This window comes from Equus asinus, chromosome 17 (genome assembly GCF_041296235.1).
Source record: "Equus asinus isolate D_3611 breed Donkey chromosome 17, EquAss-T2T_v2, whole genome shotgun sequence".
NCBI lineage: Eukaryota > Metazoa > Chordata > Mammalia > Perissodactyla > Equidae > Equus > Equus asinus.
In genome coordinates this window covers 11587240-11606717 of record NC_091806.1, presented here as the reverse complement: position 1 = coordinate 11606717, position 19478 = coordinate 11587240, and the positions used below count along the sequence as shown (strand labels likewise).

At 39.1% G+C, this 19478-nt stretch overlaps 1 protein-coding gene across 10 annotated transcripts in view; it reads right to left on the bottom strand.

Moving 5' to 3' along the window:
* ATG13 (autophagy related 13) overlaps positions 1-19329 on the bottom strand; it is a 41242-nt gene extending 21913 nt beyond the window's left edge. For 3 of the 10 annotated variants that reach the window (XM_014861298.3, XM_070487609.1, XM_014861301.3), the window contains exons 1-3: positions 18986-19329; positions 18511-18561; positions 7365-7412 (exon numbers count right to left, since the gene is read on the bottom strand). The gene's annotated coding sequence lies outside the window, so the exon portion shown is untranslated. Of the gene's footprint in view, positions 1-7364; positions 7413-18510; positions 18627-18985 lie in introns of all 10 variants that reach the window. The other 7 variants (XM_014861296.3, XM_070487610.1, XM_070487608.1 and 4 more) reach the window with 6 other exon arrangements.
* Between the last annotated feature and the right edge of the window lie 149 nt (positions 19330-19478).

Below are 19478 nucleotides of genomic sequence, written 5' to 3'. Positions count from 1 at the left end.
ATCAATTTAACTTTTGGGGGTTTACGGATCCTTTTGAGAATCCGATGTCAAGACAAGCCCTTTCTCCAGAAAAATGCACATACATAGAAACGTTTGGATATAATTTCAAAGGATTCCTGGATTTCATGAAGCACATTGTAAGAAGCCCCTCAAGGCTGGCATGAGGAAGAAAGCACTTAAAGAAGAGTATGAACAAAGAAATATAAGCAATAGAGAACAAAATGGTTTGGAATTTTTAAGTATTCCGGTTTTCCAAAGCACTGTGTATGGATGGGGGAGGAGCATGGCTGCTGGGGCCAGACTAGGAGAGTCTTGAATGCAATGCCAGAGCCTTATCTGCATCTAGTACTGCAGAAATGGGAGCCCCCTCAAGGCTTTTGAGGAGAGGAAGTCACACAGTCAGACTCTAGTATCATCCAAATGGTGCTTTTGAAGGATAGCTTAGCTGGCATATTGTAGAATAATTCTGAGTATGAAAAGTAGGGAAACCAATTAGGTCCTTGGCAATAATTCAGGCCTGGGGTCAAGGCTAAAACTCTAGCACAGTGATGAATCGCTTAACAACAGGGATGTTCTGAGAAATGTGTCATTAGGCGATTTTGTCATCATGTAAACATCAGAGTGTACTTACACAACCTAGGTGGTACAGCCCACTACATACCTCGGCTATACGGTACTAATCTTATGGGAACACCATTGTACCTGTGGTCCACTGCTGACCGAAACATCGTTATATGGTGCATGACTGTAAAAGTTTAAAAAAAAACCAAACCCACTGTTCTTTATTGAGGTATAACTTACATACAGTAAAATGCACAAATCTTGAGTATACAGCTCAATAAATATTTTTATGTTTATTAACCCATATAACTACAATCCAGATCAAGTTATAGAGCACTTCCAATAATCTAGAAGGCTCCTTTGTGTCCCTTCAGTCAAGAAACTCACCAAAAGGTAACCATTATTCTGATCTCTATCACCACAGATAAATTTTGTCTGAATTTTTTATAAGTGGAATCAAACAGTATTAACTCTTTTGAGTGTAGCTTCCTTTATTCAACAACAACACTATGTCTGTAAGATTCATTTATAATGTTGCATGTAACAGTTTAATCTTTTTCATTGCTATGTAACACTCCATTTTTTTTAAAAGATTGGCACCTGAGCTAACATGTGTTGCCAATCTTTTTTTTTTCTTCTTCTTCTCCCCAAAGCCCCCAGGACATAGTTGTATATTCCAGTTGTAGGTCCTTCTGGTTGTGCATAACATGCCATTTTATGAATATATCACAATCTATTTATAAGTTCCACTGTTGATAAACATTTGGGTTGTTTCCTGTTTTAGCTATTATAGTCTTGTATGATTCTTTTGGGGGACACCAACACTCAGTGCCGTCAGATGTAAAGCCAGGGGCGTTCATGTTGGGTCACTGAGCACACACGTTTAGCTATAACAGACACTGCCAAACAGTTTTCCCGAATCCGAACCAATTTTCACCCCCACTAGCAGTGTATGGGAGTTCCAGTTGCTCCGCATCTATACCACCACTTGGTACCGCTAATTCTGTACCTTCAGCCATCCTGGTAAGGAGTGTGGTAGCATCTCATTTAATCTGCATTAAATGATTAATGATTAAATTAGTGATCAAATGACCTACTAGCACCTTTCATATGTTTATTAGCCATTTGGATATCTCTTTTGTGAAGTGCTAGTTCAAGCCTTTTGCCCATTTAAAAAATTAGGTTGCCTTGGCTTACTGAACTGTAGGACTTTTTAAAAGATGTATAATGGACATAAGCACTTTGTTGGATATGTACTGTGAGTATCTTCTCCCAGTCTGTGGCTTGCTTTTCTTATGGAATCTGTTTCTTTTCATGAGAGTCTGAATACACTAACAGATGCTGGTCAGACTACACGTATAAAAATAGAGCTCTGACCCACAACTTGGAGAAACAAGCCCAGGAAGCCAACCTTATATCTCCACTAACGAGCCCAAGAAGCCAACCTACTATCTAATGTAACCAGTCAAGGAAGTCGGACTATCTCTAGCAACTAGTCCAGGAAGCCAAACAATAACCTCTACAAAAATTGGCCCCAAACAGCCAGGACTTGATTAATAATTGACAGCTTCCCTAATTTTCGTCCCTGCTTCCAACTTAGGACCCGCCAGAGAAGGCAAACATGTGCCCCTAACCAATCACAAAGGATGCCTGACTTGCAGTGAGGCTGCCTACAGCTTCCCCACACCAACAGCCTTCAGCAGGACACACCTGAAGCCTTCCCTTTTTCCACTATAAAGCTTCCCACTGGTCTTCCTGCCTTTGAGTCTCTGCCAAACGCAAGGGACAGCGGCTGACTCCCCTGCTATGACAAGCTCTGAATAAATGGTCTTCACCTGTTCTCATTTGGGCAGTCTTCGTTTATTTCCACATTAAAAACAGCCTTACCGAAGTTTAGCTGACAATGAACAATATATTGGACGTGTAAAATCTGATAAGCTTTGACGTATGTTTATAACTGTAAAACTATCACCACAAGACAGTAAACACACTCATTACTCTCCAAAAGCTTCCGCACGGTCCTCTGTAATCTCCCTCCAGTTCCTCCTCAATCCCCATCCCTAAGCAACCTCCGACAGGATTTCCATCACTATGGATCCCTATCTGCATTTTCTAGCAGTTTATATAAATTAAATCACACATACAGGATGTACTCTGGCTTCTTTCACGCAGCACAGTTATCCTGAGATTCACGTTGTGTTCTATGTCAATAGTTCACTTCTTTTTATTGCTGAGTAGTATCCTTTTACAGAGTCTTTTGATGACCAGAGGTTCTGAATTTTACTAAGTCCAATTTATCAACCTTTTCTTTGTGGTTAGCACTTCTTTGTGTTCTGTTAAAATTTTTTTTTGCTGGTCTCAAAGTCATGAAAATACTGTTACATTTTTTCCTAGAAACATTGGTGTTTACCTTTTATGTTTAGATTCACGACCCATCACAAATTAATTTTTATATGTGGTATAAGTTCAGGATTGAGGTTCATTATTTTTTAGCCAATCAGTTTACTTAATAGGTTGAGTCAGAGATACCAGAAGATCTGTCTGAAAATGCCAAGTTTGGAACTATTAGAAAAGGTCAAGATTGAAGTAAAAATTGGAGATAGAAGTGGATGATCTCAAAAAAGAAGGGATAGTTAAAATATGGCAGTAAATGAAATCACCAAGGGAGGTAATAGAAAAAAGAAAATAACAAAAACCCTGGGAAAATGTCTAAATAAAAGATATAAATAAATCTTTATGAAATTTTTTTCTTAAAAAAATATATAAAATATCTAAATAAAAAATCCCTAAGGAAAAATACAATAACTAATCAGAGAAGTAGGCAAAATGATTTCTGAGCAATTTTCATTTGAAATCAAGGTGAAAAGATGGTCAAACAATAGAAAGTTCTTGTAGAGGAGGCAAAACCTTACTTCTCCTCGTCTTAGGTTTTCAGCTGGGCCTCTTTAACAAAAAGACAGATGAAAAAGAGAAAAACAGTTAACTAACGTGTGCAGTGCACATCACACAGGCGAGCAAAAGCTCAACAAAAAATAACTCAAAGTGGTGGCTTAGAACTGTGGCTTTCATGGGCTGCTTCCTCAACAAAAACAATACATTTGGGTTTTTTTCCGAGGAAGATTAGCCCTGAGCTAACATCTGCCGCCAATGCTCCTCTTTTTGCTGAGGAAGACTGGCCCTGGGCTAACATCTGTGCCCATCTTCCTCTACTTTACATGTGGGACACCCGCCACAGCATGGCTTGCCAAGCAGTGCCATGTCTGCACCCGGGATCCGAACTGGTGAACCCCAGGCCGCCGAGAAGCGGAATGTGCGAACTTAACCGCTGCACCACGGGGCTGGCCCCAAAACAATATATTTGTACAGAAATGAGACAATGAAAAGCAGGTGTAGGCATCCAAGGGCAGCAAACTGTGGGGAGGAAAATCCACCGGAGGAAACCAATGGAGTAAGGCTTGTTTGCAGATTCCTCTGGTGCCTTCTCTGGGCTGATAAGTCTGTCTCCAGTAAAAAGAGATTTTATATCCTGCCTCAAGGCGGAAAAAGGGAGGGTAGAGAGAGGTTCTTCTGTGTTTGCTCCTTCTAAATTGCTTTCGGCTCAAAATAATTTTTATGTCAAAGAGGCATATTTTGGGGTGACATACGCTGGTTTCTTTCATTCTCAAGAGGTGAGAGAAAAGCCACCAGACTTGGCAGTACATCGCTAATAACCTTTGAGAGGATGGTTTCTTAGCGTGAGGAACGGATTCAGCTACTTCTGAGAAAGTAAGACAGGAAAAGAGTTCAAGCTGTTCTGTTAAAAGGATTTTCCCGGAGGATAGGGATATCTGAGCTAATTTATAGGGAGGGGATGAAACCAATGAAGGAGAAATAAAACACCTCTGAGAAGAAATAATTACCGGAATAGGATGCCACAGGAGAGTCCACTGTGATCAAGAACAGGTTAAAACCTAAAGGGATCCAAATTATAAAGGACTTACCTTTTGGGGCCTATCGTTTACATTTTTGACAACATTTAAAACGCATACCAACCTTCAGACTTTCCTAATTTGGTTAAAAAGAACACTTAAAAATGTTAAAGTAAAAATAAAGAGCCCTTCAAAGGGTTAAACAACTCAAGGTCCTGAAGCAGCAGGGCACCAGATCTGAGATAAGCGGCCAGAGCATCTACCGATGCAAACATCATGGCACGACTCCTGTGACTTTTGTACCGCTGGAAGCACTAAAAGGATTACGTAACTAGAGTTAGTTACTGAGCCAGAAAGGGTGAGGTCTCCGCTGGGGAACAAGTTCTCTCTCAGGCATGAGAGCTTACTGTTCCCTTAGGCTTAGTCTGCCAAGCAGTTAATTTACCCTTTACAATATAAACGTAATGTAAGGTTTACCCTGTGCTTTGCTCTTTGCAAAATTCCTTCTCTGAGTATTCCAAGCAATATAAAGAGAAATTTGGTACAAACACTAAAAAAGAGATCTACAATTGAATTCTTTCCTTGTTTCTGCCCTTTACTATAGTAGACAGTTACTACATCCTTCTAACTCCTGCTTATCCAAAATCCTTTATATTTGCTGCATTATCATTTTCATAGATACCACCTTAATCCAGGTCTCATTTCTTATCTGAAATAGCCTCACTTGGTTGGTTACTTCACCTTTGAAAGTGATCATGGTATGCCATCACAACATATGCCATTTTGGCATAAAGATTATTTTAAGATAAAGACATCTGAGATTCAACAGATGTAGAAAGAAACCTTCTTGGAGCTTCCCTTATCTGACTAAAAGCAGAAACTTCTGAGAAATGAGAACTGCCATAAATTCCCAATTCAGGTCGGCTTCCATTCCCAGGAGAGAGACCAAGAGCAAACCTACAATAAATCCCCTCTCTGGGGGAGTTTGATGGTCACAAAGATGAAAAAGCCATTTGCAGCTACATAAAGAAATATTATCACAAACTTTATCTTCCATTTGTTCTCCTAAGATCCATTTGTCTTTCCTAAAGAAATTTATTTGTCCTTCCCATAAAAGCCTTTTCTCCCCACTCTTTTCTCCTACCGTTAAGCATGTAAGTCCCAAATTTTAACCACCTCTTTTGAGTTCTTAATCTCTGAGCACTCCTGTGGCATATACTTTGCAGGTGTTAATAAACTGCTTTTTCTCTTGCTAACCTGTCTTTTGTCAGTTTAATTTGCAGGCCTCCAGACACCGAACCTAACAGGGCACAGGAAAAGTTTTCCTCCCCAACACCTTCTTAGAAGATTATACTGTAAACCTCAGGAAAACCACTGAAAGACTAGTCTCAGTAAAGCATTATGCCATCATATTGCTCCTATGCTCCAGAACTTCTGGCAAACTTCTCAGTCTGATCTTCAGGATCCTCCATGCAAAGTCAGCAGGGAAAATAGGTAAATGATTTTAAAAGGGTAATCAAAGGCCTGCTGGCACTTTCAGTAAGAACCTTGGTCACTGAAACTAGAAAATAAACGGTGATCCTGGACCAGGGTCTAGTCCTTGGATGTATATGCTCACAAAACTAACTTTATTAGTTCAGTAAAGGTTTTGGTGACAACTTCAGTTACAAGAAACAGTTTGCATACCATAAATCCAATTCACTAATTGAGAAATACAACTGCCAAGTAGATAGAGAAGCAAAGTGAACAACAGCTTGCCCTTCCTAAAAGGAGACCATTTTTGGAAACTAAAACCATATAAGATGGTTAACTGGTATCATCCCACTGTGAGCTTCATAGATCCTTCTCTATCTGAGGGGGAAGCAAGTTGGAATTCTGCTACCAAGAGTCTAGACAGCATTCTCACCTGACAATGTACGTATACGACTTTCTTCCCTTTGGACTTTGCAGACCACTGCTCATGTTAGTTATTGTCACCAACAGGTTATAATTGCCAAAATGACTGTCTACGTTAAGGGTGGAGACCCCCTGACGGGACACAGGTTTTAAGGCAGTAAGTACATGGCTGCTGGAGGGCTAAGCCAAAGTAGGGCTTTTAGGTTACCACTTAGTGCAAGCCAAGGTCATCTTCCCTCTCAGCATTCTAGTCGCTCAATTATGTTGCAACCTCTTCTGCAAGCTTTCACATTTCTTGTCCCCTTCCTGCTAAGATGCTGAGTATGTAAATTCATCAGAGCTACTTACTACCTTCCTTATTACATTTTTTGCCCTAGGGACATAACCTAATTACTATGTATAATTTCAGATATTTACAAAAAAATCTGTGTGGTTCCCACTCACGTATATTTGATTAAATTTATCAAGTGTCACCTTTTCTAAAATGACTTACTTAGGTCAAAAATATATTTATACATCATAACACTCCCACAAATATTTCTGTCTCTTCAAGCTTCATCAACACCTATTTTCCCCAGACTCGCCATTTGTAGTTTTTCTTGTCTGAAAAATAACCCCATTTAATTAAGGTCTTTCTTCAAGACTTAAGACATTTAACAAATAACAAAAACTATTTACTGGACCTTGAACAGCAATTTGAATTTAGCAACATTCTCTGCACATCATTTTCATTAACAGAAATTCACAACAACAGATAACCTTTTGAGGTTCCTAAAGTGTTTAGAACACGTACAGCTTTGTACCCTACTAAAATGTTTTAAACAATTATCTGAAAATATAATGGATAAGTAAAATGTGGTATATGCGCACAATGGAATATTAGCCACAAAAATGAGGGAAACTCTGACACGTGGATGAACCTTGAGGACATGACGCTGAGTGAAATAAGCGAGTCACAAAAAGACAAACACTGTGTGATCCACTTATATGAGTACTTACAGTAGTCAAGATCATAGAGACACAAAGTAGAATGGCGGCTGCCAGGTGCTGGGGGAGGAGAGAATGGGGAGTTATTATTTAATACACACAGTTTCAGTTTTACAAAATGAAAAGAGTTGTGGGGACACACGGTGGTGATGGTTGCACAACAATGTGAAGGTATTTAATACCACTAAACTGTACACTTAAAAATGGGTAAGATAGGAAATTTTATATTATTTGTATTTTAACACAACAACAACGACAAAAAGCCATATTAAAGAAATTCTCCCGTTGTTATGTAATGGATGTAGATAATCACTAACATCCAAATACTAGACGGGAGATGCTACAACAAAGCTCAGTGCAAATGATGTAATCAACTAAGGGAAAAGTACGCTTAACTGGACAGGCAGGTTCTCTAGACCTTTTACTTATGTTCCTATTGAAATGCTAATTTTAAATGGAAAAATATATGAGTTCTGCTTAAATAGGCAGATAAAAAACATTTATCCTATCTTCCCAATCCCCAATTAAAAGCACAGAAATATAAAAATTATAAATAAACCCAGAAGAGGAAATAACAAATGAAAGATGCCAATAAAATACTGGGGAAAAAAGACTTAAGCATAAAGGTTTCAATGTTTACGTTTATCTCTGCTCGCTCCTAAAACATCATTAAAAGGACAAAAAAGGGGAGGGAGTTTAAAAATCGCGCACGTGTGCGAGCACACACATAGACAAAAACAGGCATGGAGACAACAGTATCAAAGTTCTGGAAGATGGAAAGGAATTTGAAGGAATAGATAGCTGACTGAGCAGAGCAGAGCTGGTCTCCACGCCAGCAGTGGGGGAATCCTGAGCAAAGCAAGCTCATCTGAACCAAAGAATCTAAGAAAGGCTAAGGAATTGGAGGCACCAGATGTCTCCTAAAGTAGGGTGGCAGATTAGGCCAAAAACAGGAGGATTACTTCAAAGTCCACAAAAGAAGCAGTCAGACCCCACTCTGAGCCCTACACCCCCTCCATGACCCAAGTCAGGCCACAACTGCCCTTCCTCCCTGATGTTGGAAGACTGGACATTAACACTTGGGAAACACTGAATCAAAGACGTGCTGGACTTCGGTTATCAAAGTCTATGTGAGACACTCCCACTCCCACCTCTGCAGCCCCCTTCTTCACTTGGCTTGAAAAACACTGGCAACCATATTGGAGGCTTTCCTCAAGTGACTGGCGATCCTTGGCTGCCTCACTCACACTGGAGCATGAGGCACCAAAAAGGCAGAAACTCAGGGTATATGAGTTAGGCTGGTCAACTGTGGGCCTTACAGAGGGTCGTCAGGAACAAGCTGCCCACCCCCGCCACCTTTGCTCGTTTGAAGGAAACCTCAAAGGGCCGGCCCCGTGGCTGAGTGGTAAAGTTCGCATGCTCCACTTCAGCAGCCCAGGGTTTCACCGGTTCGGATCCTGGGTGCAGACATGGCACCGCTCATCAAGCCACGCTGAGGCGGCATCCCACATGCCACAACTAGAAGCACCCAAAACTAAAATATACAACTGTGTACCAGGGGACTTTGGGGAGAAATAGAAAAAATAAAATCTTTGAAAGAAACCTCAAGTGTCAGAATATAGAGGTTTTTCCCTCTGAGGACACTGAATTTCTCCAGAGAAACCTCCGCTCTCCTGCTAGGAACAAGTTTTCAACTCCTCTGGGTAAATACCAAGGAGCTCAACTGCTGGATCCTACGGTGAGAGAATGTTTAGTTTTGTAAGAAACCATCAAACTGTTTTCCAAAGTGGCTACACCATTTTGCATTCCCACCAGCAATGAATGAGAGTTCCTGTTGCTCCACTTCCTTGCGAGCATTTGGTTGTCTGTGTCTTGCTATTCTGGCCATGCTAATAGGTGTGTAGAGGTATCTTATTATTTTAATTTGCATTACACTGATGACATATGATGCTGTCTTTTCATATGTTTCTTTGCTATCTCTATATCTTTGATGAGGTGTCTGTTAATGTCTTTGGTCCACTTTTTAATGGAGTTGTTTGCTTTCTTATTGTCGAGTTTTTTTTTTTTTAAAGATTTTATTTTTCCTTTTTCTCCCCAAAGCCCCCTGGTACATAGTTGTATATTCTGCGTTGTGGAGCCTTCTAGTTGTGGCATGTGGGACGCTGCCTCAGTGTGGCCTGATGAGCAGTGCCACGTCCACGCCCAGGATTCGAACCAACGAAACACTGGGCTGCCTGAAGCGGAGCGCGCGAACTTAACCACTCAGCCACGGGGCCAGCCCCACCTTATTGTTGAGTTTTAAGAGTTCTTCATATATTTTTGGATAACAGTCTTTCATCAAACGTCTTCTGCAAATATTTTCTTCCAGTCTACAGCTTGTCTTCTAATTCTCTCGATAACCTTAGGTTTTTGAAAAGCAAATTTATACATGAAACTAATCTTATATTGAACAGTTAACATTTCCTTGCTTTATTTATTTATTTATTTATTTGAGGAAGATTAGCCCTGAGCTAACATCCACTGCCAGTCCCCCTCTTTTTGCTGAGGAAGATTGGCCCTGAGCTAAGCCTGTGCCCATCTTCCTCTATTTTATATGTGGGACCCCTGCCACAGCATGGCTTGATAAGTGGTGCATAGGTCCACACCTGGGATCTAAACCGGCCAACGCCGGGCCGCCAAAGCAGAGTGTGTGAACTGAACTGCTTCACCACCAGGCTGGCCCCCTTGCTTTATTTTAAGGATGAACATTATTAACCAAATTCAGTTGTTCTGAGTAATAGCTCCTGGCATATTAATAATATTGCCTTCATATTTGAGTACTGCCTTTTTCTATTCACACAAACTCTATAAAATAGTAACTTCAAAACTACTAGAGATGATAGGATATTTTGCCTGAATTAAAAATAAAACTTGCTGACAAATGCTCAGCACAAACGTTATTTTCAAGATCAATAAGAATTTTAAATAAGACTTCGTACCCACAAGTGCTTTTAAGCTCATGTTTATCATGCAATATGGAGGTCTGGGGAGCACTGAAAGTAAAACTGATAATTTTACATTTGTTTCTCCAGCTAACAGTGGAAGAGCAAAGACAATCTTTTCTTGCCTTAGACATTTTTTCTATATCCAGGATTTTCACATTTTCCCCAACAGTGGTTTCAAAGGCAGCTGTACGATAAATGGGAGGACGAAGGTTAAGTACTTCTTCACAGTAGATTACCAATTAGCAAATGTATAAGGAATAACAGAATTTTAAAAATCACCATTTTGCAACCAATCTAGGAATAAATTATTCAAGTGAATCGCAGGTGGATAATAAAACCACTGGGTGAAAGTTTGTTGGCAAATGGGGTATTTAGATTACTTATAATTACAAAGAGAAGTCCAGTGGACACAATCTTAACAAAGTTATCAAAGAAACGTACCAACAATTGAAAAATTGATCCCTGTTGATGTGATGTAGTGAGAAGGACATATTACTTAACATAGCTTTCCTGCTAAAACTGTATAACTCAAATATAACCATGAGGAAGCAATCAGATGAGCTTAAATTGAAAGAAAGGACATTTTACAAAATAATGGGCTTGTACTCTACAAAAACATCAACCGTATGAAAGACAAAAAAATGGCTGAAGAACTCTTTTAGAATAAAGGCAATTAAAGAGGTATGACAACTAAATGCAATGCTTGATCCTGGACTTAAAAAAAAAAAAAAGTTGCTATAAAGGACAGTATTGAAACAACTGGCAACATTTGAACGCTGACTGTAAACTAGGTAACAGTAGTGCACCAACGTTAAATTTCCTGAATTTGATACAGTTATCCTTCCGTCAATGGTCTTGTTCTTAAGAGATACAAGTAACTTTTCTCACGGGTCCAGAAAAAAAAAAAAGGAAAAAGGTAAGAAATCGTATTATTATATTACACAGTGTATGATATATATAGAAGAGAAGGAAAGCAATGTGGCAAAGAGTGAATAATGTGTGAATCTAGGTGAAGACTATATAAGAGTTCACTGTAATATTCTTACAATTTTTCTGCAGATCTGATATTTTTCAAAAAAATGTTTAATTAACAAACAAAATCTATTTTCATCAAATGGTCTCTAACAGGGTGGAGAACTTAATTTTCAGCTAGCATAAAAGTTTTCTAGAATTAGATCTATCTCCTTGTAGACTTCTTTCAAATGCAGTTTCCCAAACATCTGAACGACTGCTCTAGCTGAACTTCCAAGATCCCAGCACAGGACAGCCTTGCCTTAGAGGGAAGCAGGCAGAGGTTGACGCACTGTGCCATGATAAACACGAGTTTAAAATCTCTGAGGGGGACGTTCAACAACAAGGTGGACTGAACTGATGTTGTCAGTACCCCTTCTCACTACAAGCACCTAAAAATGCAGTAAAATATGACAATAAAAAGGTTTTGACACACAGCTGAATTAGAAAGATTGTGAAATCCCAGGTTCCATAAAAAAGGTAAGTCAAAGAAATAGATGTAAGGAAGCTGAGGCCTATGGGGAACAAGGTCCGTTTCTTGTAATAAACACATGCGAACAAGAGTGGGGGCATGGGATAGGACCTCCACCTTATGGGCAGGTAGAAACCCAGTCCCCTGCAGAAAACCCCAGAGCCAAGTGCTCCTTGATCAGAGGCCAGAAGAATCCTAGAGAAGCAATAAAGAGGTTTGCTATCTATCATGCCAAGGTTGGGAGGCGGGAAACTCACTCTCAAAACTTCGAAAGCATAAGTCAGTAAAGTACGTAGATTGAGATCCAAAATTATACCACCTACTCGCATGGTAAGGAAACAAAAAGCCCAGAAATTAACCTAAGAAAAAGTCCAGAACCACTGAAACCCCTAGAAACAGGCAGAAGCAAGCCTGAGAGAGTCTCGGGAGAAGCTTTCACAGCCTTAGATATTGTCAACAGCCTGCAGCCAGGCCACGCTCACAACCCTTCCTCCCAACTTTCAGCTAGATGAATTCATAACTTAAAAATTTACAGACTACACATGGACATAAAACACCAGGAACTCAAAAGAACACAATATGAGAGACGACACATCTGAGACGGGAGAGTGGGCAAGCCAAGAGGAAATATGCTGATTTGTGAACTTGTTAAACATGTAAAAGAGAACTTACAGCCGCTACGGAATGCTAAGGCCCAAATGATCAGGAGCCAGCGTGGGCAAGAAAGCAGCAGAGCTGTAAACACCTGAATATAAGGTAGCAAGGAAAGGAAGTTTTGGAAACTACAAAGTGCGCAGTGCTGGGGACGGAGAGCAACTTGGAAGAAGGGGACACAGACCTGGAGCTTTTCAGCTGGAGAGGGCTGATCGAGGACGCTGAGGATAGCAGTGGGATGAATCGTTTTTTAAATCACTTTATACAGTTTTTCCAAAAAACTGAGATATAATTCACAGACCCTAAAATTCACCATTTTAAACTGTACAATTTGATTATTTTTAGTATATTCACAAGGATGTGTAACCATCACTACATTTTAGTCACTCTAAGAAGAAATCCCACATCCGTTATCAGTCGCTCCCCATTTCCCCTTCCTCCCAGTCGCTGGCAACCATTAATGTGCTTTGTCTCTGTGGACTCGCTTACTCTGTACATTTCACATAAAGGAAATCATATATGTGGCCTTTCTGTGACTTGCTTCTTTCACTTAGCATAATATTCAAGGTTCAATCTAGGTTGTGGCATGTATCAGTAGTTCACTCCTTTTTATGGCTGAATAATATTCCATTGTATGACTGTACTACATTTGGTTTACTGATTCATAAGCTGATGGACATTTGAGTTATCGCCACTTTTTGGCTATTATGAATGAATACTGCTAAGAACATTCACCTGTAAGTTTTTGTGTTAACATGTTCTCAATTTTCCTGGGTTTATATCTACAAGTGGAATTGCTGGGTCATACGGTAACTCAACATTTAACTTTTTGAAGAAGTGCCAAACTGTTTTCCAAAGCAGCCATACCATTTTACATTTGGTAATGGGTTGAATTTTAAGATTAGGATATAAAATGAGGACAAAAGGGACAGAGATGACAGACATTATGGATAAGTCTTGTTTCTTTTCCATTTTCTCTAAGTATTTCTTTGCTTTTCACAGTCCCTCTCTATTGATCCTTTCTCTTTCAATCCATAGTATATAACCCCAATAAATATGCTATTGCTGTATTCTTTCAAAACATTTTTTAATTTAAAAAAACAGTGGATATATTTTCTTCTCTCAGAAAACAATAAACGTAGTTGTAATTTATATAACTTCAAGCTAACTTTTAAAAAGTTTTTATTATGAAAAATTTTAAGCATCACTTAGCTTCAACAATGTGGGATAATGCCTGCCCTTAGCCTCTGTCAGAAACTCACATAATTTATCCCTGGAAGAAAACGATGTCATCCTGGCCCACAAAATATCTCCACAATGTTTCATATATAATATCTACTATGTATTAAAATAAACTAGGGATTCATGGAGACAAACCCACATGACCAAAATCCAACAGATACAGCAGACATTTGAAACATATTAATAGAGTTATCAGACACAGATTTTAAAATTACTATGCTTAATATATTCAATTAAATAAAACACAAAATTGAGAGTTTTGACAGAGAACTAGAAACTATAAGATGAACCAAATAGAAATTCTAGAACTAAAAACCAAAAACACACTAAATTAAGAACTCAATGGTTGAGTCTAATAACAGATTAGATTGGCAGAAGATAGAAATAGTGAAAGGTAATATAGGCCAAAAGAAAATATCCAGAAGGAAGTACAGAGAGGCAAAAAGATGGAAAATAGAGAAAAGTATATAAGAAACACAGAGTGACTGTATGTTTTTGGGATACTTTTGAGAGTGAATGGGCATTATTTAAAGTTTTTTGGAGTTTTTTTGGTGAAGAAGATTGGCCCTGAGCTAACATGTGTGCCAATCTTCCTCTATTTTGTATGTGGGACACCACCACAGCATGGATTGACTATCAGTATGTAGGCCCATGCCTGGGATCCGAACCCATGAACCCCGGGCCGCCAAAGCAGAGTGTGCAAACTTAACCACTATGCCACTGTGCCGGCCCCTAAAGTATTTAATCACACTGTAGCAAGAGGTAGAAAATGAGACATGAGGTTACCTGAGACATTGAGGACACACGGAAAGGCCTAACATATGCGTAATTGGAGTCCCAGAGGGAGAGGAGAAAGAATAGGGGGGAAGCAAAATTAGGAAACGCATAGCTGAGAATTTTCATATGAAGGGGTAAAGAAAAATAAAATGGATAAGTATGGTCTGGCCAGATTACTAGGGAGTCAAGAAAGTGAGCAAAAGAGACTCTAGTAGTAGCTTAGCAGAGAGTCAATGCAGATTATTCTGTAGGTAAAGATTTAGGGACATTAATCTGAATATAGAGAGGGGGAGATGAAGCAAAGGGACTAGAAACAGACCAGAGAGCAGCTATTTCAGTAATCCAGAAGGGAGTTGGTGATACCACCGAATTAAGGCAACACACTCAAAAAAGGAAACAAAGGGCAAATAATTTCAAAGAAACAACTGAATAATTTGGCAAGAGATTATATAAAAATGACTTCAGATGATATCTCTAGCCCTTAAAACTCAGAAAAGTTAGCATCAATTACTAAAAAAATAATTTCTATGTTCTCCAATTTTTAACATAGAATTGTTTAATGTTTTGGATTCAGGCTTAAAACCCCAATATGGAAAATCAGGAACAGTTAACAAGAAAAAAATAGTTAAGTACAAGTTCAAGTGCAAATAGGATAAAAGAGTAATTTCTCCACTTTCTAGGCATCAGAGTTATTGTTAAATTATAGAGATCCTTTTTTCGATTTAGAAAATTCTTTGTAGACAATGAGAAACAGAACAGAAAAGCTGAAATTTTTCTGTTGACCAGACAATTGAAATAGTCTTCCTACCTAAAAGAGTTACTAAGAAAGTTTGAAAATAAAGAAATAAGCAGAGGTATACTCAGTTTAAAAAAAAAAAGAGGAAGAGGAAAGAAAGAAAAAGAAAGCAGATGTGGCAATATTTATAACAGAATTCCAGGCTAAAAGTGATGAAATGGGATTAAAAGAGACACTGAATAATGATAAAATAATCTCTGAAAATATAATAGCCATAAACCTTTATACATAAGCCATATAGCAATGAAGCAAAAATTCCTAGAGATACTAGGAGAGCTTCATAAGATCAAAATTTATCTGAAGATTCAACATACTTCTTTCACAGCTCAATTTGATATAAGCAAAAATATAGAGGATCTGAATAATATAACCAAGCCTAATATATATGTAGAAGTATATGACGCAAGTCACTCAATCTTTCTGTACCTCAGATCCTTTCTTATAAAATGGCAAAAATTATACCTACCTCACAGTGTTGGGGTGAGGATTAAATGAGACAGTTTCTGTAAAAGGTACTTGCCACATAGGAGATCCTCAATAGAGCTCTTATTTATCTACCTCTATCTTTCACATTCTCCTTAGGGTCAAGGGACACTATAAATTGATCACGGTCTGGACGGTAAGAAAAAATGTCCAAGATGTTACTGCCCACAATCCAGTAAACTAGAAACATACAATAAAAAGTTAACCATGTATATATTAAGAAGCTTTTTGTAATAAACATTGAAATAAAAACCAAAGTTACAAACTCTCCAGAAATTAACAAAATGAAGACTATTTTACATCAAAACAAATAAGACACAGCAAAAGGAGAATTCAGAGGAAAACGTACAGCCTTAAATGCTTTAATAATTAAAAAAGACAAGTTCTCTACTTAAGAAACAAGAAAGTAAAATAAATCAAAAGAAAATAGGAGGTTAGAATAAAGACAAAAGCCCTGCTTAATTAACTAGGAACAATTTAAAAACCAGTCCAAAGAATAAATAAGGCCAACATCCGATTTCTTGAAAATTCCAACAGAAATACCTTAAGGGTTTAGTAAAAACACCCTTAAGCTTATATTTTAAATAGGACATCTACATCTCAACAAGAATTTCTCAACATTATCTTTCTCCTACTGACCTAGTAGCTGTGGGCAATATGGAAAGAAGTGGAGGAAAAAAAAAAAACTTTAAGACTGCAAATAATACAAAATGACTTTTAACTCTGTATTTCTTTCACATCTGTATGAATCAAAAGTCAAAAATGAAAGCAGCATTTTCCAAAATAACAATACTAAGTTATTACTTCTATAAACTCTTTATTTACTTTTATTTTTACTAAGAAGATACTATTGACCAACAGTCAACTGTGCGTGTTAATTGAGTTATTCTTCTAAGTGGGATTCACAATCTTATCCCTTCTTTTGTAACCAAGGCCATATGCGGGATACCACTGGGATAAGACAAATTTCCTGTGCCACCGAGACTGGAATTTAGAGAATTTTCCTAATAAACTGGCCCACGTTTACTCTACAGTTAAAATCAACTATTTAAAATGAGCTTAAAATCTCTTTAAGGATTTAAAATCTTTTTAAGATTTAAAACCCAAACTTTAAGAAAAGTTCCTTGATTCCCCTGGACAGAAAGGACTAGATAGCCTCCTTTGCATTCTTTCTGGCTACACTGCCTTTATCCTATCAGGGACTTCTTGCAGTTTTTATTGGTCTCAGCACTTTGACTAGAGGAAGCAAGGACCAACACAATCCCATGCACCATTTCCTCTATTAAATCCATGCATGTAAAAATGGTGCCTTATGGATATTCATCTTACTGAGCTCAATACTCCAAGCTGGAAATGATTTCCAAATCATCCACACACAAAGTTTAGGCAAGCTTTGTTCAAGAATAAACTTTTAGTAAAGTGTACATATTATAAGACTCTCAGGTCACATGAGCCAAAAAAGTCTTAAGCAATATGGTAGCTCAAACATTATCTGAATAGCCTGCATTTCGTAATCAGTGAATCTATATACGTACTTTTCTTCCATTAAAAAATAAAAATAAAAAAACAAGTTGAATAATAATGGGTCATAACAGTGAGAAATGTTTTAGTTGCACTCTTCATTCTTCATAATCTAAGCAGCACTTCAACCACAGTGTTATGAATGTAATTATTCATCTTTCCTATAATAAAATAAAAAGTGTTTAAAAAGAAAAATAAACACCTTCCACTCCCACTTGAGCAAAACATAATTGCAGAGTATTGGGAATGCACCTTATTGTGTGGGTGCAATAAATTCTGCAGTGGGTACATTCTGAATAGTCAAAATTATCCTGGAAAAATCACTTACGTAGTAAGATTTGGGTCTTTGGAAGCTCAAAAGATAATGTTTCAGGCTTCTTCTTGCATTTAGGTCACATGAACCGTTCTCTTAGTCACGGAGGTCATAAGCTAATGCAGTTGGGTGGATGGGGGCAGGAAAGACAATGGGAAAAAAAGAGATTTCTTGCCCCCACCTCCATACAGTACAATTCCAGTATGCTTATATGGTAGGACTCAACTGTCTCCAGCTGATTCTTAATCCTCAAATAAAACAATTTAATTTGGAGTGTTTAGTAGCTGAAAATCTGTAGTTCTGCTTCAATTTTACTATCTACTCTTGAGGGAAAAAAATATAATATACAATAAGAACCGTTTAGGTGTAAGCACAGTAATGGAAAATCCAGTGGTCTGCAGTTTTTACGAAACGTAAATCTCGAAAGTTGCCATAGCCTTCTTAACTTTATACCCAAAGGGGTACAATTTTCAAATAATGCAGGAATTAACTACAGGCATCTTACTATACAGATCAGTATATATGACACTTGCTTCAGCACTTACTCATCATACGCTGTGTAATAAAAATACTAACTCAAGATTCCATTCCACAAGCATTTATGACTTCTGCTGAGCTGAAAAATGGAGCCAAAACCAAAAAAACTTATCTAGTTGGAGCCACATATCCACACGTGAAAAGGACTAACACTCATAAAACAATACACAAAAACCTGGAAGTTAATTTTTTGAGTCTGACCTCTTTCTCTGTCTTTCTCTCTGGCTGTGGGATGGCCAGAAGAGAAAAACATGCTAAAAGTGAAAATGCTAGGCCGAACTGACCAGGCAAACTGGGAACTAACTGACTGGGAAAGCGAAAACTGAGCTGACTTAGCGATGAACCCAAGAAGGAGCTTAGCCACTTACCGAGAGATTTATTGAATGAGAATGGATCGCAGGTTCCCACGGGTCGTTCCACTGCCAGTAAGAAGAGAGTCGTGAACCTTGTGTCCCTTTTGTCACTAGTCAACAGTCACCCTCACCTACGCGAAGTACATATTTGGCACTCAACAAATCTTGATTGAATGAAAACCTACCTCACTCGTATTGTTACCCAACCCCGGAGTTATGGCCCCCCAAATTACCTCCCAAAAGCCTTACGGCTTAACCCAAAGAGCTAAGAAAATAGACACGAAAGCTCTGGGGACCTTTGTAAAGACTAGGAACAATCAAGGGCCAATGGGGCCTACAACCAACCCGACCTCCCCCAAGAAAGCTCAGGGGGCCCGACTGTGGCTGACCCACTTCGGCTTCACAAGGAGGTCCCGACAGGCCGCAGATCCATAGCCTCCCACCCGGGGGCGCTGAGAGATCTGGGGGTATCCCCCCAAAAAGTGAGTACCTGCGAAGCTGCGACACAGAGAGTGTCTCGGAGCTCTCATTACGGAGGCCGGGGCCTGGGGCCGGCCAGCTGCGCCTCCTGGCCGAGGGCTCCGCGCTCCGGAGCTGCAGTGACAGCACGGGTCACAGAGAGATAACCTCACGCCTCGGCAGGCTCGTGGCTCGCAGGCCCCGGGTGTTTCGCTTCCAGGACTGCGCGAGTTGTCGCACTCACGTCGACCGGCGCTCTTCCAGGCTCCCGTCACAGCTCAAGCGGTCACTCCTGCCTTAAGCCCAGCAGCCACTCGCTTCCCGGCGCCGCCATCGTTAGTGTTTGTTTTCATCCGCTCGGTGAAGGCGGAGGGCGAGGGACAGGGCCATGGGGGAAATACAGCTGCCTAACCTCAGCCGCACTTTCGCTACAACATGGACGCCGTATTTACTCTCCTTTATCTTCGAAATTCCCATCAAAGTTGACTTCCTTTCCATATGACTCTTTTTCACTGATTTTTTCA